General features: G+C 43.5%; 1 protein-coding gene across 1 annotated transcript in view; it reads left to right on the top strand.

The window, feature by feature from the left end:
* FOXK1 (forkhead box K1) overlaps positions 1-23,614 on the top strand; it is a 299,423-nt gene that overhangs the window by 272,719 nt on the left and 3,090 nt on the right. The gene's annotated exons all lie outside the window — the stretch shown is intronic.

Raw genomic sequence — 23,614 nt, forward strand, 5'->3', positions numbered from 1 at the left:
ACAGTACCAAAGGGGAGGCTTTCGGGGCCAGTACAGAGGAGGACAATTCCCTAGAAGCAGGGGAAAATTTCAAAGCCCCAAAACACCTACAACCAAACAGTGACTCACACGTCACTCATCCCCTCCACAGAACACCAGTGGGGGGAAGAATAAGTCAGTATTACCAAGCGTGGGAGAAAATAACAACAGACACTTGGGTCTTAGCAATTATCCAACATGGTTATTGCATAGAATTTCTACAAATCCCTCCAAACATACCACCAAAAACACAGAATATATCAAAACAACATTCGGACCTCCTAGAAATAGAATTTCAGGCATTACTGCAAAAGAACGCAATAGAACTGGTACCAGATACACAAACAAATACAGGGGTTTACTCACTGTACTTTCTAATACCAAAGAAGGACAAAACACTGAGACCAATCCTAGACCTCAGAACACTAAATACATACATCAAATCAGAACACTTTCACATGGTCACGCTACAGGAAGTGTTACCATTGCTAAAGCAGCAAGATTACATGACAACCTTAGATCTCAAAGACGCGTATTTCCACATACCAATACATCCGTCGCACAGAAAATACCTAAGGTTCGTATTCAAAGGAATACATTACCAATTCAAAGTATTGCCGTTCGGTTTAACAACTGCACCAAGAGTCTTCACAAAATGCCTAGCAATAGTGGCTGCACACATCAGAAGGCAGCAAATACACGTATTCCCGTATCTAGACGACTGGCTAATCAAGACCGACTCACTGACAAGGTGCTCACACCACACAGATCAGGTCATACAAACCCTCTACAAACTCGGTTTCACCATCAACTATGCGAAATCACACATTCTGCCGTGCAAGGTACAACAATACGTAGGAGCGACAATAGACACAACAAGGGGAATAGCCACTCCAAGTCCACAAAGGGTTCAAAATTTCCAAAAGATTATACAACGCATGTATCCAACACAAAGAATACAGGCGAAGATGATATTACAACTCCTAGGCATGATGTCCTCCTGCATAGCCATTGTCCCAAACGCAAGGTTGCACATGCGGCCCTTACAACAGTGCCTAGCATCACAATGGTCACAAGCACAGGGTCAGCTTCTAGATCTGGTGTTGATAGACCGCCTAACATACCTCTCGCTTCTATGGTGGAACAATATAAATTTAAACAAAGGGCGGCCTTTCCAAGACCCAGTGCCACAATACGTGATAACAACAGATGCTTCCATGACAGGGTGGGGAGCACACCTCAATCAACACAGCATACAAGGACAATGGGACGTACATCAAAGAAAGCTGCATATAAATCACCTCGAACTACTAGCAGTTTTCCAAGCATTAAAAGCATTTCAACCAATCATAACTCACAAATACATTCTTGTCAAAACGGACAACATGACAACAATGTATTATCTAAACAAACAGGGGGGGACTCACTCGACACAGCTGTGCCTTCTGGCACAAAAAATATGGCAATGGGCAATTCACAACCACATTCGCCTAATAGCACAGTTTATTCCAGGGATCCAGAATCAACTTGCAGACAATCTCTCTCGAGATCACCAACAGGTCCACGAGTGGGGAAATTCACCCCCAAATTCTAAACACTTACTTCAAACGTTGGGGAACACCTCAAATAGACTTATTTGCAACAAAGGAGAACGCAAAATGCCAAAACTTCGCATCCAGATACCCACACAGGCAGTCTCAAGGCAATGCCCTATGGATGAACTGGTCAGGGATATTTGCGTACGCTTTTCCCCCTCTCCTTCCATATCTAGTAAACAAATTGACTCAAAACAAACTCAAACTCATACTGATAGCACCAACATGGGCAAGGCAACCATGGTACACAACACTGCTAGACCTATCAGTAGTACCCCACGTCAAGTTGCCCAACAGGCCAGATCTGTTAACACAACACAAACAACAGATCAGGCATCCAAACCCAGCATCGCTGAATCTAGCAATCTGGCTCCTGAAATCCTAGAATTCGGACACTTAAACCTCACACAAGAATGTATGGAAGTCATAAAGCAAGCTAGAAGACCATCCACTAGACACTGCTATGCAAGCAAATGGAAAAGGTTTGTTTGCTACTGCCATCATAATCAAATTCAACCATTACACGCATCTCCAAAGGATGGAGTGGGTTACTTACTACACTTACAAAAATCGAACCTGGCCTTCTCTTCCATTAAAATACACCTCGCAGCAATATCTGCATACCTGCAGATTACCCATTCAACTTCACTATTTAGGATACCTGTCATTAAAGCGTTTATGGAAGGCCTCAAAAGAATTATACCACCAAGGACACCACCTGTTCCTTCATGGAACCTCAACATCGTCTTAACAAGACTCATGGGTCCACCCTTTGAACCTATGCATTCTTGCGAAATACAATTCCTAACCTGGAAAGTTGCATTTCTCATCGCCATCACATCTCTAAGAAGAGTAAGTGAAATTCAGGCGTTTACAATACAAGAACCTTTTATCCAACTACACAAAAATAAAGTAGTCCTAAGGACCAATCCTAAATTTTTGCCAAAGGTTATTTCACCGTTCCACCTAAATCAAACGGTAGAGCTACCAGTGTTCTTCCCACAGCCAGATTCCATAGCTGAAAGGGCACTACATACATTAGACGTCAAAAGAGCACTAATGTACTACATCGACAGAACTAAAAACATCAGAAAAACTAAACAACTGTTTATTGCATTTCAAAAACCTCACGCAGGAAACCCAATATCGAGCCAGATGGATAGTTAAGTGCATCCAAATCTGCTACCTTAAAGCAAAAAGACAACTGCCCATTACACCAAGGGCACACTCAACCAGAAAGAAAGGCGCTACCATGGCCTTCCTAGGGAATATTCCAATGCACGAAATATGTAAGGCAGCCACATGGTCTACGCCTCACACATTTACCAAGCACTACTGTGTAGACGTGCTATCCGCACAACAAGCCACAGTAGGTCAAGCCGTACTAAAAACCTTATTTCAGACTACTTCCACTCCTACAGGCTGAGCCACCGCTTTTGGGGAGATAACTGCTTACTAGTCTATGCACAACATGTGTATCTACAGCGACGGATGCCATCGAACTGAAAATGTCACTTACCCAGTGTACATCTGTTCGTGGCATCAGTCGCTGAAGATTCACATGTGCCCACCCACCTCCCCGGGAGCCTGTAGCCGTTTGGAAGTTAGCTTCAACTTTGTACATTTGTAAATATATTAAATCTTAAATAGGTACATACTTATTCCCTCCATTGCATGGGCACTATTACTAACAAACAACTCCTACCTCACCCTCTGCGGGGAAAACAATCGAAGATGGAGTCGACGCCCATGCGCAATGGAGACAAAGAGGAGGAGTCCCTCGGTCCCGTGACTCGAAAGACTTCTTCGAAGAAAAACAACTTGTAACACTCCGACCCAACACCAGATGGCGGGCTATGCACAACATGTTAATCTTCAGCGACTGATGCCACGAACAGATGTACACTGGGTAAGTGACATTTTCATTTTTTGTTCAGTATTTGTTTTTTTGCCACTTCGCCTTTACCTTAATAATAACTTAATCAAAGCGATTCCCTCCTTCCCCCCATCAGGTTCCCACCAAATGTTGGAGCATATTTTCAGGAGGGAATGTTTTAGCAATATCTCAGTAAACAAGAATCAAATCTGAACTCACTCTTGTACCTGCATTGTCTCACTGATTATCTGTCTGATTTCTGCAGTTTTGTGCAAGCAGCAGCGGAGGGCTCCACTACAGTCTCAGAGTTGTTCCTAGCCATGTCTCCTAATCCTATTCAGGTCCCAGCATTCATCGATAAGGCGGAGACGGGCAATCTGTACTGGGCATTGGGAAGCGTGGCTAAGCCACAACCTTCTCTTCACTGAAGGAGGTGACAACTCAAGACACCATGTTGCTTCACTTTTACGCAGGTCCCCTTAAGCTTACCTTCATCACTAAGGTTTATTAGAAAACAAGTCAAGAGGTTTCCAATTATCATAGGCCTATTTCAGAAGTTACTAAGCTCTCCATGCGCCCCCATCACTCTGACTTCATCCACCCCGGAGACATCACCAGAGCAGTCCAGCGTTTCAGAAGAAAAGAAGTCCTCCTTTGGTCGGGTAGAGCTTCACAATAAATTGTGTGAGCTGACATTTACATTTTAAAGAAATCTTACAGGTCTGTGCTACGTTCAGTGCTAGCTCCTAGCCCTTTCACATAATGTTATTTGATCTATGTCTGCATCTGGACTCATGCACAAGACAATGCATCAGCACATACGACACAACTCACTGGATAAAAAAAATGTTTTACATCCATAAATGGCGCACCCTCATTTGATCTAAGACACTTCGGATAAGGTGTATTTCAACAATGGACTCACACAAACAAGGGAAATGTGTATGCGTTCCTTATAAATGAATTTGAAGAAGCATCACAGTGATGTAGTCAAACCTAAATAATATTTCAGTGGTGCCTCTATAATATAAACTCTGGATGTGCAAAATTATGATATAATTGGTAAAACTCTGAAGTTAAAAAGTTACAAGGTTTGTCACCTTGCTAAAACATTGCCCATTGAAAAAATATCCTGCTAGAGCTTTTTGAGGTCTGAGCACCTGAACAATGATGAGTAGTAACTACTTGGAGTTACATGATAATTGGGGTAATACTTAAAAATAGACAATGGAAAAATTACTAATCATCAAACAGTACGTTCAGGAACAACAAATATGAATGACATGTTTGTGTTCATTGGTATGTTTCACTCTAGGGATCCAACTAAAGCCCTTCCAAAAATGCAAAGGCATTCATTTAAGAGATTGACTAAAACCTCAAAAGAATCCTTCAAATATCAGCACATAACACAGGAAATGCTATTTTGTTATTTAGTCTTCTGTGCGCTGCTCTGACTAGCAAGTACCAGCATCAGGAATACGAGTAATATTCTATAAATACTGATAGCAGTTCACAGGAATGCTAAAAGGAGGACTCAAAAAGATAGTCTTCCTGATGTGTCCTCATCATGACTCTATCCCCAAGACAAAGTGGAAAAGGAACATTAACCTTTTGTGCGCAAAGGCCTTTCTGATATTTTGTGGCAGTTAGCCTTCAGAAATGTATGCCATTAAAGATTTGCAGGGTAAATGTGTGCCCTTTTCCCCTTGACTTTGTGGTTTGAAAAGGGGTTTGTGGTTTCCTCCGGTAGGGCCTGAGAAACCAAATTCATAGTGCTCCAAAATGTTGTTCTTTTTATGAAAAGTGGAAAAAGGGCTGAGCAAAAACACGTTGTTTAAATAAAAACACATCCGATGATTTGCTCTGCCAAGAGTTCCTTCTACCCAGCGTTCAAAAATAGGCAAGGTAGAAAAGCATATTTTTCACCATCAGTGTTGTCAGTGATCAGTATTTCCTATTTTCGCTTCTTGCCTACGTTCAGTGTGTGGTGGAAAGAGGTGAAGAACCCATGGATGGATCTGTTCAGTTCTGAAGGCTAGACAAAATCCTGAATTCAGCAACGGGTCATTTGTGTAGATTCCTGAAGCTTTTTCCAAAGAAAATAATAATTGAAATATTAAATAGTGGGGGGAAAGGATAATAGGCAATAGATGGTTCTTCTGGTTTTTGCACTGAAGGCCCAAACAAGTAACATATATTTAAATCCCTCTGACTCTTGTGCTCGGTTGTCTAGAAATATACAGTACCTTCAGCCAGTGTTTCCTTGTAAAATTATAAGTGCAGGTGCTAAAAGCTCTGCTCAGACACCCATGACTCGTGCTATATAATGTCAGTGAGCAAATAGCTAGGGTGCGCAGTCACGAATCCACTTCAGGCTTTTTCAATTCACTGTGAGGCACTCCCTGTTCCGTTATCTCACTCTTATAAGTGTCTGCTTTCTTCCTTGGTGACACGTTTTCTGCATTTCTCTTCCTACGTCTTTTCCTTTTTCCTTATGTTGGTCTCGGGAAATGTCTGATGTGCCACCCCCCAAAAATAAGTGCTGGTGCCCCCCACTGGCTCAAATTAAGCACTGCCTACAGCTAACAACCAAGCTGTGGGTCATATAGATTTTTTATTGTGTGCAGATCATGCACCATGGAAAAATCTAATGATTAAAAGGTGGGTATGAAGGAAAGTTATTCATGTTTTTTTTTTTATATGACCAAGAATCCACGTTTAGTAGTTTGGGTTATATATACACCTGTAAACGATTGATTACTTATAATATGCATTGATACTGATATTTTTCTAAATGTGTTTTTGTGAATATTGACTTTCAGCTAGTAGAAAATCAATGTCCTACCACTGTGCGTTCCTACACTTCTGATAAAAAGTGTATCACGCAGGTTGAGTGGTCGTATGGAATGGGGTTGAAAAGGTCTCAAACTACAACCAAATGTTTGGATAAGACAGACTATTGTGGTTGAGGATGTCTACTCTATTTGGGCCTGAGGTTGGCCAGACCCAATAGAAAACCTACCAACCTTGAACATTTGTGAAAACTAAGCACTCTGGAAGGCACAGGTTAGTGTGGCTTTTAGGATTCCAGCCAATTTTTCATACCCAGAACACCCCGCAAACATCAAAACTATGTCTAAAAATACCCATTAGAGAAGGCTGCAGTACTTATTTTCTAAGTTGCCCAGGGAATTCTACCAACCCAGACCATTTTTGGAAACTAATGAATGAGAATAAAGCTGGGGTGGCTCCTCCATTAGGTCAGAGGAGCGTTGCCCCCCCCCCCTCCCCTCCCCCCAAGCAGCAAAAGCTCCAAACCATTCAGAACGAAAGGATAATAAACTTTGTTTATTATTCTTTCATTATGAAAGGGGCGGGCCATAGGGGTGATTAGCAGTGAGGGGGAGTGCACAGCATGTGTGTTTGGCCGGCTGTCTTGGGCCAGCTAAACACACATGCGCACAGGGCTCTCTCCAGCCCAGCAACACAGTTGCTGAGCTGGAGAGAGCCTGCACAGTCTGCTCTGAGCAACATCAGGGCAGGCTGGGTGCCTGTACCTCCAGCGACGATGGAAAGGAGAGCGGCACGGTGTGGGTTGACTGATCAGGTAAGAGTTAAAAAAAAAAAAAAAAAACATTAAATGTATCCCCCCCGCGCGCTGCCGCACCCGCCCTGCCCCTTTTTAGCACTGCGAGCCGTGACAGGAATAGAGGGTGTTATGACATGCTTCATCATCATATCTTCCCAACTATCTCAGAGAACTTCTTTTTTTTTATTGACTTGCATTTTGTATATTGCACAACATTTGCTACTGTAAAGTAATAACAGACTTGTACATGTTTTTGTTGAGACACATGGTTTAGTTTGACCATATGCAGTTATAATTAGGTTTAGTGGTTAATTTGTCACTCCGATTGCTTTCTTCCTACACATGAGATCTTTGGTAGCAAGTATATTGTAAGTTTGGATGTATCTCTTCATGGCTTTGACTTGCTGTGAGACCAGACTATATAACTGTGGGTGGACAAGTAAACCTTTACTAACACCTCCTTTTTGCAACTTGGACAAGTTCAGAAGGGATTGCCTGTCCAGGCTTTTAAGCACATTCACGGTGCTTGGCAGCAGCTAATTTCAGGGTACCATTACATTCCTGACAGTCCATGTGACCGCAAAAAATTCAGTCAACATTTGCCAGAATCTGACAGCATGATAGAAAATCTGGGGTTCGAGAGTTCGCCTATGGGACCAACTCATTTGAAACTGAGCCTAATTACGTTTGAATACTGAGGTGTTTCCATGCCAGACCCTAGTGAGAGCCCGAAACAGTGGTGGGTCCTTCAATGTGACTATCGGAGGCTTGCACCCAGATATTGTGATGGATTCTTTTGAAATTACAGTTAAATCCTTGGAACTGTGAAGATAGCAGGGCAGGTTTTTTTTTCTAGTACTCTTGCTTGCATTTATCCATAAATGTAGGCACAGGTAGATTGTCTTAGTTTGCCCTTCAGAGTGAAAGCTGCATAGTTGTCCAGAATATCTGCAAAATTTTGTTTAATGCCTAGTCCTCTCAGTGGACATAAGTTTGTGTTCTCTTGGCAGAGGTACTGGTTTCCTTTTAAGATAGTTTTAACTGTGGTTCACACATTTCCTATCACAATTCCTGTTTGAAGGCAACAAACCTTACATGTTATCTGTTGAACAATTTACAAAGTAACGTGCTGTTCACATGTAAATTCAAAACTTTGGATCACTTTGGTGGAAGTATCTCTGCCGATTCCCAGAACGAGGTTTTATTGCATGGAAATGAAACTCAGGCATGTGTATTTCAAATCCAGCAGATACTTTGCATCAGTAACGTCCGGTTAACATTATTTTTCACGTTTTTTATGGTCAACAGCGTGTAATTTATTTTAAAATGTAGCTCCTACTCTGTACCAATCTTGGGGCATCTTGGTAAGTGAAATCATGGCCTCCTGTACCTTTTTCTGTAAAGAAATCAAGATTGCTGCTCATGAAGAGTCTAGCTTAACTTTAGTTGGCTATTGATGCTAGATTTTTATTTTTTATTTTTTAAATAAATGTTTTGAAAGTTCCCTGCACATCGCCAGCAAATGACATTATAAATACACGCAAACAGGTATGATTAAAGAATAACAACTCTGGCAAACATTGATTACATGAATGTAGCAATATGTTCATACTCTGACCAGAATGAACTTTGAATGCACTTGTTTTTTAATTTTTTTTATTCTTAGTGTGTTTTGTATGCCCCTGCCATTTAGTGGCAGGACGAGAGCCCGCTTCATAAGCTACTAAATCAGAGCCTTAGTAAGAGCTTTGCTTACTATACTACACACAAGCATATTTTGCAAGACCCCGCTTCCCTTCAGATACCCATTTATTGGCAGTTCAGTTTTTTTTTTTTTTTTTTTGCAAAAGAAGGGGAACTTGAACCTGCTTCTGTAGTGCTCCGCGTTTTCCTAAAAGGGGTTTTCCCAAATTACTCTTCATCCTTCAGACAGCGTAGCTTATGTTTCAACACTCCAACCTTAAGCAATGGGCGTTGTCATAAACCATGTGCACCTGACCCTAATAACCTCTTTGTCTTTTGTGCGGCTTCCATGCTAGGTAAGGATGAACTGAGCATGCAAAAGTCTTTGGATTCCATTGTTAGGAAGAAGATTAAGGAGGGTAGTATATAGTCTTCATCACCCAGCACTGTACCAAACACTTTTTTTTAATGTAGTGAGATATCCAGCCAAGAGATTGTCACGTGTAAAAGTAATTTCACCAGCCTTACCAAAGTGGTGCAAAGAATGACAACATGATAAGTCCTACAATTATTCTTTCTCTAATATGGGACAACCTGTTTCAAACCTGATCCTCTTGTTAGCAGCTAGGGAAATACTACCAAGTGCCCGGGAGCTGAGTGCCTTTTATGAAGCAAACCCTCTTCAGCTCTTGCCACTCCATTACCCCCAAGCAGCAAAAGCTCCAAACCATTCAGAACGAAAGGATAATAAACTTTGTTTATTATTCTTTCATTATGAAAGGGGCGGGCCATAGGGGTGATTAGCAGTGAGGGGGAGTGCACAGCATGTGTGTTTGGCCGGCTGTCTTGGGCCAGCTAAACACACATGCGCACAGGGCTCTCTCCAGCCCAGCAACACAGTTGCTGAGCTGGAGAGAGCCTGCACAGTCTGCTCTGAGCAGCATCAGGGCAGGCTGGGTGCCTGTACCTTCAGCGACGATGGAAAGGAGAGCGGCACGGTGTGGGTTGGCGGATCAGGTAAGAGTTTTTAAAAAAAAATTAAATCATTAAATGTATCCCCCCCGCACCCGCCCTGCCCCTTTTTAGCACTGCGAGCCGTGACAGGAATAGAGGGTGTTATGACATGCTTCATCATCATATCTTCCCAACTATCTCAGAGAACTTCTTTTTTTTTATTGACTTGCATTTTGTATATTGCACAATGTAGGAAGTTGGCTCTGTATGTGCTATTTCAAAGTAAGGAATAGCATGCACAGAGTCCAAGGGTTCCCCTTAGAGGTAAAATAGTGGTAAAAATAGATAATACTAATGCTCTATTTTGTGGTAGTGTGGTCGAGCAGTAGGCTTATCCAAGGAGTAGTGTTAAGCATTTGTTGTACATACACATAGACAATAAATGAGGTACACACACTCAGAGACAAATCCAGCCAATAGGTTTTTGTATAGAAAAATATCTTTTCTTAGTTTATTTTTAGAACCATAGGTTCAAATTCTACATGTAATATCTCATTCGAAAGGTATTGCAGGTAAGTACTTTAGGAACTTTAAATCATAAAAATTGCATGTATACTTTACAAGTTATTGACAAATAGCTGTTTTAAAAGTGGACACTTAGTGCAATTTTCACAGTTCCTGGGGGAGGTAAGTTTTTGTTAGTTTTACCAGGTAAGTAAGACACTTACAGGGTTCAGTTCTTGGTCCAAGGTAGCCCACCGGTGGGGGTTCAGAGCAACCCCAAAGTCACCACACCAGCAGCTCAGGGCCGGTCAGGTGCAGAGTTCAAAGTGGTGCCCAAAACACATAGGCTAGAATGGAGAGAAGGGGGTGCCCCGGTTCCGGTCTGCTTGCAGGTAAGTACCCGCGTCTTCGGAGGGCAGACCAGGGGGGTTTTGTAGGGCACCGGGGGGGACACAAGCCCACACAGAAATTTCACCCTCAGCAGCGCGGGGGCAGCCGGGTGCAGTGTAGAAACAAGCGTCGGGTTCGCAATGTTAGTCTATGAGAGATCTCGGGATCTCTTCAGCGCTGCAGGCAGGCAAGGGGGGGATTCCTCGGGGAAACCTCCACTTGGGCAAGGGAGAGGGACTCCTGGGGGTCACTCCTCCAGTGAAAGTCCGGTCCTTCAGGTCCTGGGGGCTGCGGGTGCAGGGTCTCTCCCAGGCGTCGGGACTTTGGATTCAAAGAGTCGCGGTCAGGGGAAGCCTCGGGATTCCCTCTGCAGGCGGCGCTGTGGGGGCTCAGGGGGGACAGGTTTTGGTACTCACAGTATCAGAGTAGTCCTGGGGTCCCTCCTGAGGTGTTGGATCTCCACCAGCCGAGTCGGGGTCGCCGGGTGCAGTGTTGCAAGTCTCACGCTTCTTGCGGGGAGCTTGCAGGGTTCTTTCAGGGCTGCTGGAAACAAAGTTGCAGCCTTTCTTGGAGCAGGTCCGCTGTCCTCGGGAGTTTCTTGTCTTTTCGAAGCAGGGGCAGTCCTCAGAGGATGTCGAGGTCGCTGGTCCCTTTGGAAGGCGTCGCTGGAGCAGGATCTTTGGAAGGCAGGAGACAGGCCGGTGAGTTTCTGGAGCCAAGGCAGTTGTCGTCTTCTGGTCTTCCTCTGCAGGGGTTTTCAGCTAGGCAGTCCGTCTTCTTGTAGTTTGCAGGAATCTGATTTTCTAGGGTTCAGGGTAGCCCTTAAATACTAAATTTAAGGGCGTGTTTAGGTCTGGGGGGTTAGTAGCCAATGGCTACTAGCCCTGAGGGTGGGTACACCCTCTTTGTGCCTCCTCCCAAGGGGAGGGGGGTCACAATCCTAACCCTATTGGGGGAATGCTCCATCTGCAAGATGGAGGATTTCTAAAAGTTAGAGTCACCTCAGCTCAGGACACCTTAGGGGCTGTCCTGACTGGCCAGTGACTCCTCCTTGTTATTCTCATTATTTTCTCCGGCCTTGCCGCCAAAAGTGGGGGCCGGGGCCGGAGGGGGCGGGCAACTCCACTAGCTGGAGTGTCCTGCGGTGCTGTGACAAAGGGGTGAGCCTTTGAGGCTCACCGCCAGGTGTTACAGCTCCTGCCTGGGGGAGGTGTTAGCATCTCCACCCAGTGCAGGCTTTGTTACTGGCCTCAGAGTGACAAAGGCACTCTCCCCATGGGGCCAGCAACATGTCTCTAGTGTGGCAGGCTGCTGGAACTAGTCAGCCTACACAGATAGTCGGTTAAGTTTCAGGGGGCACCTCTAAGGTGCCCTCTGGGGTGTATTTTGCAATAAAATGTACACTGGCATCAGTGTGCATTTATTGTGCTGAGAAGTTTGATACCAAACTTCCCAGTTTTCAGTGTAGCCATTATGGTGCTGTGGAGTTCGTGTTTGACAGACTCCCAGACCATATACTCTTATGGCTACCCTGCACTTACAATGTCTAAGGTTTTGTTTAGACACTGTAGGGGTACCATGCTCATGCATTGGTACCCTCACCTATGGTATAGTGCACCCTGCCTTAGGGCTGTAAGGCCTGCTAGAGGGGTGTCTTACCTATACTGCATAGGCAGTGAGAGGCTGGCATGGCACCCTGAGGGGAGTGCCATGTCGACTTACTCGTTTTGTTCTCACTAGCACACACAAGCTGGCAAGCAGTGTGTCTGTGCTGAGTGAGAGGTCTCCAGGGTGGCATAAGACATGCTGCAGCCCTTAGAGACCTTCCTTGGCATCAGGGCCCTTGGTACTAGAAGTACCAGTTACAAGGGACTTATCTGGATGCCAGGGTCTGCCAATTGTGGACACAAAAGTACAGGTTAGGGAAAGAACACTGGTGCTGGGGCCTGGTTAGCAGGCCTCAGCACACTTTCAATTGTAAACATAGCATCAGCAAAGGCAAAAAGTCAGGGGGCAACCATGCCAAGGAGGCATTTCCTTACACACAACTTTTGCTACTGTGAAGTAATAACAGACTTGTACATGTTTTTGTTGAGACACATGGTTTAGTTTGACCATATGCAGTTATAATTAGGTTTAGTGGTTAATTTGTCACTCCGATTGCTTTCTTCCTACACATGAGATCTTTGGTAGCAAGTATATTGTAAGTTTGGATGTATCTCTTCATGGCTTTGACTTGCTGTGAGACCAGACTATATAACTGTGGGTGGACAAGTAAACCTTTACTAACACCTCCTTTTTGCAACTTGGACAAGTTCAGAAGGGATTGCCTGTCCAGGCTTTTAAGCACATTCACGGTGCTTGGCAGCAGCTAATTTCAAGGTACCATTACATTCCTGACAGTCCATGTGACCGCAAAAAATTCAGTCAACATTTGCCAGAATCTGACAGCATGATAGAAAATCTGGGGTTCGAGAGTTCGCCTATGGGACCAACTCATTTGAAACTGAGCCTAATTACGTTTGAATACTGAGGTGTTTCCATGCCAGACCCTAGTGAGAGCCCGAAACAGTGGTGGGTCCTTCAATGTGACTATCGGAGGCTTGCACCCAGATATTGTGATGGATTCTTTTGAAATTACAGTTAAATCCTTGGAACTGTGAAGATAGCAGGGCAGGTTTTTTTTTTCTAGTACTCTTGCTTGCATTTATCCATAAATGTAGGCACAGGTAGATTGTCTTAGTTTGCCCTTCAGAGTGAAAGCTGCATAGTTGTCCAGAATATCTGCAAAATTTTGTTTAATGCCTAGTCCTCTCAGTGGACATAAGTTTGTGTTCTCTTGGCAGAGGTACTGGTTTCCTTTTAAGATAGTTTTAACTGTGGTTCACACATTTCCTATCACAATTCCTGTTTAAAGGCAACAAACCTTACATGTTATCTGTTGAATAATTTACAAAGTAACGTGCTGTTCACATGTAAGTTCAAAACTTTGGATCACTTTGGTGGAAGTATCTCTTCCGATTCCCAGAACGAGGTTTTATTGCATGGAAATGAGACTCAGGCATGTGTATTTCAAATCCAGCAGATATTTTGCATCAGTAACGTCCGGTTAACATTATTTTTCAAGTTTTTTGTGGTCAACAGCGTGTAATTTATTTTAAAATGTAGCTCCTACTCTGTACCAATCTTGGGGCATCTTGGTAAGTGAAATCATGGCCTCCTGTACCTTTTTCTGTAAAGAAATCAAGATTGCTGCTCATGAAGAGTCTAGCTTAACTTTAGTTGGCTATTGATGCTAGATTTTTATTTTTTATTTTTTAAATAAACGTTTTGAAAGTTCCCTGTGCACATCGCCAGCAAATGACATTATAAATACACGCAAACAGCTATGATTAAAGAATAACAACTCTGGCAAACATTGATTACATGAATGTAGCAATATGTTCATACTCTGACAAGAATGAACTTTGAATGCACTTGTTTTTTTAATTTTTTTATTCTTAGTGTGTTTTGTATGCCCCTGCCATTTAGTGGCAGGACGAGAGCCCGCTTCATAAGCTACTAAATCAGAGCCTTAGTAAGAGCTTTGCTTACTATACTACACACAAGCATATTTTGCAAGACCCCGCTTCCCTTCAGATACCCATTTATTGCCAGTTCCGTTTTTTTTTTTTTTTTTTATTATTTTTTTTTTTTTGCAAAAGAAGGGGAACTTGAACCTGCTTCTGTAGTGCTCCGCGTTTTCCTAAAAGGGGTTTTCCCAAATTACTCTTCATCCTTCAGACAGCGTAGCTTATGTTTCAACACTCCAACCTTAAGCAATGGGCGTTGTCATAAACCATGTGCACCTGACCCTAATAACCTCTTTGTCTTTTGTGCGGCTTTCATGCTAGGTAAGGATGAACTGACCATGCAAAAGTCTTTGGATTCCATCGTTAGGAAGAAGATTAAGGAGGGTAGTATATAGTCTTCGTCACCCAGCACTGTACCAAACACTTTTTTTTTAATGTAGTGAGATATCCAGCCAAGAGATTGTCACGTGTAAAAGTAATTTCACCAGCCTTATCCAAGTGGTGCAAAGAATGACAACATGATAAGTCCTACAATTATTCTTTCTCTAATATGGGACAACCTGTTTCAAACCTGATCCTCTTGTTAGCAGCTAGGGAAATACTACCAAGTGCCCGGGAGCTGAGTGCCTTTTATGAAGCAAACCCTCTTCAGCTCTTGCCACTCCATTACACCGAGCCCAGCTATCTTGGTGTGTTGTCCCACGTCACTGTAGTTCTAAGGGATTTTTAGTTGATCTCTCTGAGCACAGTGTTGTAGCCCCATAGCACTGAGACATCATGCAAGTCTCCCACCCCAGGCATTTGTCAGTGAACCAGGTCTCACCTCATGCCACTGCCTTCAGAGACATGCACAATAGAGTGGAAACAGATGATGCCCCCCTAGTCATTCTCTGTGCAAGTCGCAACCGCACTAGGCATGTCCATCCCTTGCCACCATCTCAGCCTTAAAGGTTGTTGTGAAGGTAGTTAATGTGAGGGGGCACTTACCAGCATACAACATTAAGAGCTGTATAAAAATAAAAAACGAATTCCACATGGTTTCCAGTGTTTCAGCATATCACCTGTTCCCCACCATCTAGAATCAGTAAACCAGTAGTCAGACGATGATGCACCTAGTGATGGGTTATTTTTTTATTAAATTATTCTGTCAAAGTAAACTTCAGTGCATTTCTGCAAAATTTGCTTCTGCCTACATTAAAAGACATTAAGGCCCGCAATGCAGGAACCGACTGGCTTGGACAGTTTTAGGTAGTTTGTGTGGTTCTCACAAGGAAAAGAAGGCCCATTGAAAACCATGTTAACTGGTTCAAGCAGTTCTTGTGGTTAACCGTGCACCTTGTTTTGACAGAGACTCACAAGAACTGCTCAAACTGCAAAATCCTCCTGTTTCTCAGGTTTGTTTCTGCAGTGAATTGGGGTATTTTTGTGACTCAGATTCACCCCAAAAGCATTTTTTTTTTTTTTTTGAAGTGTGGGTAGTGGGCATTTGTTGCACTAAATAGTTTTGTCCTCCCCTCAAAGCATCAAGAGGCTCTGACCTCACTAAACCTTTTTCTCAGATCAGCCAGACCACAGCAGACTTGCTGGGAGGTCGCACCGACAACAGAGGTGCAGAAATTTATGGAGTAGCTGAATCCTCCCCTTCTGGCAATGCCACGTCTGATGGAGGATATAATTGACACTGGCCTCTTCGGTGCTACTACAGCCTCAAGACCTGGTGTCAGAACCTGCAGCCTGTGTCCTCACAGCTCATTTTATTTTATTTTTACCCCAATTATTTCCTTCCCAGGAAGCGTAGATGCCCTTGTGAACCAATGAAACCTGTCGGATCCAAAGGTTCACGGTCAGCTGTACTTGAATAAAAACTCTCCTAGTTCCTCAGTAATTTCAGTCAGATTCTCTTCTCAATTCTCTTCTCGGTTCATTCACTTTCTTGGAAGCTGTAAGTGTGAAGCTGAATGCCAGGGAGGTTGCTTGGGTCCCTTCCTCTTCCTCCATCCTTTCACGCTGCTCCTGACAATCTTGTTTAAGTGCCTACCAACCAAGAATTTGGTCCTCTGCTCCATGTCTTGCCTGTGCGAACACTGCCAGTCCAGATGTATAGTCCAGACCTAGGCTAGACTCACTCCCGAAAGGCCTTCAGGATGTGTGATGCTTCTGTAGATCCGTCATCCAGGCATTGTTGTTGTGAGAGGCGGAACTTGTGATATTCTGAAACGCAATCAAGACCCAGTGCCAGAGATTCTAAAACATGCAAAAACCAGGAGCATCAAATTACTCCTGGCTGCCCCTATGCCCACCATCCTCTAACTTCGCTCACCCCCTTGCCAAAGCCCAGTTTTTGTCAGAAGATGCTCGAGCTCGGTGAGTGGTGGTGGCCGTTTTATGGGAGTGCAAAGTCTTGTTCTCTTACAGGGCAATTCAGGAAAAATATCAATTATGAAAGAAAATATACAGGTCTTTCATCTCTCGCTGTCTTTCTCTCTCTCTCTCGCGCGCTCTCTCTCTCTCTCTCTTAGTAAAGTTGCTCCCAGACTATGCCCAGAAGTAGTCTAATAGTATGCTTAATCTGGGCAAGAATTAGCACAACAGAGACTGCTTATTTCACAGGAACTCATCAATACTGCCACCGGGACCTTGAGTTCCTGTCAGCTTATACATTAGGAAGTCTGGCTTACATCTTTTAACATCAAGCTAGATGCAAAGGAGAAAGTCATCCTGAAGAAAACAAAAACAGTGATGGGTGAAATGCCTGAATTATCATCAACCTCTGGTAGTTACTCGGGCTGCAACCCAGTCAATAATAATTTTTCCCACCTGGCCACCTCAGACAGGGACCAGCAATATGTAAATCAGGATTGATTGTGCTCTAATAGGAACATTCCAGCTCAAACTGTTAGGCCAGGTCCACTTTGGACAGGAACACAGTCAACCTCAGACCGGCTTTGGCCTACATGGTCCTTTTCAGTAGGGTGTAGCTTGAGACCTGTGTACAGCGAGCAAGAGACCCACGTCTGGGAATACTTGTTGCAGTGAAGAAAACAAGTAATGCTTGGATTACTCTCCGAGGCTGGTAACTAATGGAGAAAGTCATCAGCCTCCCATCAATGGGAAATACTTCTTCTTCCCCTTGAATGACGACACCATCGCTCGGTAGTCTAAAACTGGGCACAGCTGTGGCCAAATCATTGAGTGCTATGCAAGTGGTACCGCCGAGACACAACTGTATTTTATTTATTAGCTGACAGAGGCTATGTAGTCTGTCAAGGCATGATCATCTTCTCACACCACACCACTAGCAATTGGAGAGGAAATCGTTCAAGAACAGAAAATGCCCATTCCTCTAACATTAGCAAAGGCTAAGGAGGCTCAGTCCACTCTATTGCAGATGTAGATGGTGCTATAACTCAAATCACTCCAAAGAACCCAGATTACAAAGAATGCAGGAGCCTGCTTGTAGTCCAGAACATCCATGTACTACTAGCACAGCTGCCCTTGTCCTGGTCAAATTTGCCTTACTTCTGCATGCCAAGAACCTCTGCAGATAATGTTTATAAAGCACTGCCTGTCCCACTCTTGGAAAGAGGCCAGGGGTCTCATTACTAATAGATTGAACATTTGGAGGACTCTTTCTCATTCTATATCGTTACTATATAAAACAAGTCCTCTCACTACATAAGTTCCAGAAAGACTTGGCTTTTGTACCTGGCCTCTGTCCAGAATGACAGCTGTCTGTGTTTTGGACCTGTTGGGCACCTCTTCTTTCACTTCAGTAAATGGAGTAAGTGCCACGGTTACTAAAAACCGTTATTACCAGTATAGACATTTGAGGTTTTTTTATGTTCAGTTTGTGTTCTGATTCACAACAGAACTACACATAAAAAATGACTTTAGTGATCTTGATTATCAGTTATAATTTACAGAATCTGTAACCTGTTAAATTGGCATTTCCATCAATAGTGTTATCAACCAGTGCTTCAGGAACTCAACAAGGTTACAACCTCATCCAAATTAGATACTTAAGTCACAATTTGAGCTTTTGGCTTTACCAATCCTGGCTCCAGTGGGTGCCCTTCTGTGACTGCAAAAGATTCATTGAGACACATACTTGGGGGCAACTGTTTCATCATAGCATTTTTGAGGGCAGTGGAATAATACATTCTTGTCCTGCCTATCGAACCCTGTATCTTTGAGCATCTTGGCCTTTGAACTAGCCAAAATCATTATTGATGCATTCCAAGAGGATTCAGTTCATTATGGTAATTCTGGACTCCAATCTGACAGTCTTCGACCCAAAGAGGATAATGGCCAGTAGACTAATTATAGTCAATTGCCTTAACAAGGAATCAGTGTTAGCCTGATTGTTCCAAATTCTTTTAAACTACTGCCACGGGTGTTTCCTAATGCCAAGCTTCAAATGTACTCCCTTCAATTTTGTTTGTCTAGAGCACTGGGACCAGTTGTTGGGTGTCCAAATCTTTCTTATTCTTGGTCCCAACCTTGCACAATTTCCAAGACTTTTGGGATTTTGTTTTCAAACTGCTCTGTCAACATTTCTCTTACAAACAAATCTTCAGAGTTCAGTTAGGGAACTTCACTGCCGAGAACTCTCCATCAGTGCCCTAGGGAACCCATATTATATATCCCTTCTCTTAGGCGATTTAGTATTGAAAGTAGTCTTCCTACCATTAAAAGTCTTCCTACCAGCGGTGACGTGCACACTTACAACATGTCGGGGAAAAAATATGGGGTCACCCTTCCCCATCTCTGCTGGTTGGCTGGCATTAGAGTTGTGAAAATCAACAACCAAGCAAAGAATATTTTTGCTGGTCTCCAAATTGCAGGCTTTGACAACAATATTTTCATCTTGGAGGCCTACTGTTGCACAGCCATGAACCTGTTTTGTAACCACAGGAGAAGATTTTAGGGCATACTCTGTACCAGAAAAGGTCTTCAGAATCCACACCATCACCTGCACTCTCACCAACATCTGCCGAGTCTATTCACAGAGACTCAGGCCAGGACCTCTCTGCAGACCAGCCAACCCCTTATGAGTACCCAGTGCTCACAAATGACAGATAAACCCATGCATGATTAAAATGTGGAACTCCCAGACACCATATGCACGTATAGACAATTTCACATGTCTCCTTACCCATCACTACAGGTACTACGAGAAGCCTCCACATCCCCTGCAGTAGTACTTAAGAAGACACGTAGTTTTGTATTCGTGCATATGGTGTTTGACTTTGCATCACCCATGAGCGAAGGATAATACCCATGAGCACATGTACCAGTGGACTTTTGATTATTTGTAAATTGGAGTACATTGTTGAGTGCACAGATTTTCTTCTAATTCTGACCTTCCAGACAGCTCATCTTTGTAGCCATATTGAGTCAAACTATCCATTCCCTATGATACAATCGTGTATCACACTATTTTGGTATGAGTGGCAGACTACCACAAAGTTAAATTCCATATAATGGAAGAGAAGGAGGAATTTCTTATGAGATCCAATCTAAAACAGGGTGGTCAGTATAGGTTGTGCTAATGTTCAAACGTATGTTCAGGTGTTCTACTGAGAACTTTGAGAATCCAGTTAAGTCACAAGTGGTCACCCCTGGGTGGGAGACGCTGCTCCGAAAGACCACATCTTCATTCACAGAAATGTTGCTCTGATACCCATGTAGTCCACACAGCAAAGAGCATTTATGCAGGGCACGGGGGATACCCCTCCACCTCACATGGAAAGCAAAAATATTGATTTTGAGAGCAAGAGAGTAGCTGTGTGGACAGCAAGGCAATGGTGAATGGCCAACTCTCTCGCCCTTCTATGGAAGAAAGGAGGGAGCAAATTGAAGGGTTTGTTAAACAGCTTCCAGATGCATACCCAAACAGGGGAAAGAAAGTGTCCATGACAGAAAGATACATTCTCATGCAATCAGCTGCTTTCTCAATGTCGCTTTTGCTGCCTTACAAGAGTCTAACACCATTATCCTGTTATGCAGCCACCCATGGCTCAGAGTGTCTGGCTTCTGACCAGAGGTGCAGTAGCACATCATCAGCCTCCCCATTGACGCTGACCACTGCTTTGAGGCACACATCAATAAAACACAATAAAAAATAAAAGGGGAGACACCAAGACTGCAAATCCAGGGGACTTGCCCTAAACCAACTATCAGTTGGAGTTTCATCTCTGGCTGTAGCAAAAAAGAAGATGCCGTGAACACCCGGTGTATCAGTCTATTTAGCAGGGTTGAAGATCCAAGCACTACAGACAGGTTCCAGAACAACATCTGCGGTAAGATTAGAGATTCCAAACCAAGGGCACCTCTGCCTCCAAACAATGACCTTCCTTACATTCCGCTATCTGTTCAAAACCTCTCAGGAGATGCATCATGTTACACGTTCAGTGGAAGGATATGACCTCAGAACAGTGGGTGCCCAGTCCTTGCCCAAGGCTTATGCCATGAATTCCACACCCCCCAATATGCCACACCTCATGTAGAACTGCCAAAACTACCAGTGCAGCCCCAGATGTGCCGGCCCACATCCAGACAGGAGCTATCAAAACTGTCCTCTATATCATCGAGAACAAGTCATTTATTCTCTGTACTTTCTAATCCCTTAGAAAGATGGAACGTTCTAGCCAGTATTCAACCTCTGATCACGTCAGGTCAGACTTTACAAGATCTTGGTCTGCTGCTCTGTTTCGTGGACTACATTACTATTTTCAGCCTCAAGGATGCCTACTTCACACATGCCCATCCACCCAGCTCACAACGGTTCCTTAGGTTCGTAGTAAATGGAGCTCATCATCAATTCAAAATCTTAACCTGTGCTGTTACAACAGCCTTTCAAGGGTTTACCAATAGCCAAGTAGTTGTAGCAGTGCATCTGCTGTGTAACGGCATTCAGGTCTCTCCATAACTGGACGAATGGCTGGTAGAAGCAGCAATTGACTGAAGTGCCTTACTCATGTTCAGCTAGGCGTCTCACACCTGCACGCATCACGAGCCATAGGATAGGCTAGAACCTTACATGCAGCACCACGCTAGGATACCTTCCAGGGTGCTAGTGCGCTTTACATATACACATAACATTGTGCTTCTCAGACAATCCCAAAAAACATCACCCTTTGCCCCTAGCAAGCGCAGCAGTCGTTGGAAGCTATACTCAATGCAGTGAGAGCTGAAGCGTACCCCAACAACAAGAGAATGATGATTATTTTAGAAGCTGTTTCTCCTTTATCAGACTTGGCGTCCTCTGACATAATAATAATGAAATTGTTGGGGATGAAGGTGCCTTGCATTATACAAGTTCAGAAGGTCTGATGGTAAATGTGCCCTTCTGCAACAAAACCTCAAAAGACCTTCAACACAGTTGTCACCCTTATGGAGCAAGAAGCCTGCAGAACAAGCTCACAATTCTGCAACACCAGTTGCACATCAGTGTACTAGAATTGATGGCAAATCAGAAAGCGCAGCAAGCATTTTCTTAATTTCGTTTGAAACAAGACAGTGCTTATGAGACAGCACTCACCTACCCACTCTAGTAGAGGCAATTTGTCAGTCATACAACAGCTCATCCTCCTAGCAGAACATCGCCCATGAGTGCACATAAACATTGCAGACCTGCTTAGTAGAACGCATTAACAAAAACACAAATGGGAAATAAACGCCCTGGTGCTGCAACAGTATTTTCACTGATGGGTAACCCAACGGTGGATCTATTTGCCACATTAAAAACACACAATATGAAAGCTTTGCTTCCAGGTACCCACAGTCCATGGGCAATGCACAGTGGATCAGATGGTCAAAGATACTAGTTTACGGTTTCCACCCACTACCTCTCAACCATCCCCTGAGAAGATACCACTACACCCAGATCTTTTCATACAAGATCAAGGTCTGCTGCTCTAGATTTGGCACCTGAAGTCTTAGAATGTAGCCACCTACAGTGTCAACTCTGAAGTGCATTCTATCCTTAAAAAATCTAGAAAGCTCAAGACATGGGCAACGTAAACAGCTACATTGAAAACACTTGTCTGTTATTGCAACAGTCTTAATAGACCTTAGAATCGTCAATACAAGACATTATTTGTTACTTCTTGAGCCTACAAACGACGGGACTTTGCCTGTTCGTGCATAAGAGTACAACTAGCAACTGAGCTACCTAAAGCGAAACAGGGAATATCTTTCTATGTTCAAAACCCTTTGCTTTAAAGACTGCATGGAATGCTTCAAAACAGTTATCCCAGCTTGATCACAACAAGTCCATTAATGTTGTTCTAATATTGCTTATGGAACCTCCATTCGAACCGGTACACACTGGTCCAGTACATCACATCTTATGGAAAGTGTCCATCATCATTGCAGTTCATTTCTTCTGCAGTGTTAGTGGATTGCAAGCATCAACCAGTACCTGCAGTCTTTTGTAATCACTATAAAAACTGTTTCAGCGACTGAGAAAATGCTTAGAGCATATAAGAAAACAAACTAGACCTGGATACAGAACCATTTTCCATCTTTCTTTGATGCTTGCAGGGTACTGCTTTATGGATATGGCTATTGCTTTAGGGAGATGGGTACTGCTTTATTATCTATGCACAGCAATTGTTCTACAGTAGTACGTGTTGCTGTAATGGAAAACATTATGTTTTTACCTGTAAACAACCAGTTTAGAGCTTGTAGTTCTGTAGATTTTTACACCACACACCTCCACAGATGCAAGCTCAATGTCGGACATTTACCAGTCACTGTCTTTCTTGATACGTGGTCTTCTACCAGAACACACAGAATCCACTGCTTTGTATCACTGTATGTTCTTACCCAAAGGCAAACAACACAATCTAAGGGGTGGAGTTTGTGTCCCGGTGCGTTATGGGTTTCAGGCGAGGTATCAACAGTCTCCCAAAACTGAAACTTCCTCTTCAAAGAAAAACAAGTTGCAATGTCCACACACAACACTAGATGATGGGCGTGTGCACGGCATATGATTGTAAAGTACTACAATTGAAAAACTGAGGTTTACAGGTAAATAATGTTTTCCTTATGCACTGCATGGGGTCGGCCTTTGATCTTTTAGCCCGCACACAGCACTAGTTAGGACTAAGGTGGCTTCAGTGGTATTCTCTGGGCCTGCAAGTGTTGGCGACCTATGCTGGGCCGGGCACTGTTTATGCTATCCCTCATTCCTCCTGTATTATGCCTATCAGAGCGGTTTTCCGCAGGTCGATAGGGGAATGGCAAGATGTATGACATAGGATTAGGCCCAAGTTACCTTTCTGATTGCTTTATTATTCCGATAATTTTAACTCTTGGCAACCGCATATCCAACAGCCAGAAACACATCAGTTAGCTCAATTTGTTACGAGGAGGACTAGCAATAACATATATGCAAACCGGGAAGTCGGTAGCACTTTATAACACA

The sequence above is a fragment of the Pleurodeles waltl genome, chromosome 10 (genome assembly GCF_031143425.1).
Source record: "Pleurodeles waltl isolate 20211129_DDA chromosome 10, aPleWal1.hap1.20221129, whole genome shotgun sequence".
Taxonomy (NCBI): domain Eukaryota; kingdom Metazoa; phylum Chordata; class Amphibia; order Caudata; family Salamandridae; genus Pleurodeles; species Pleurodeles waltl.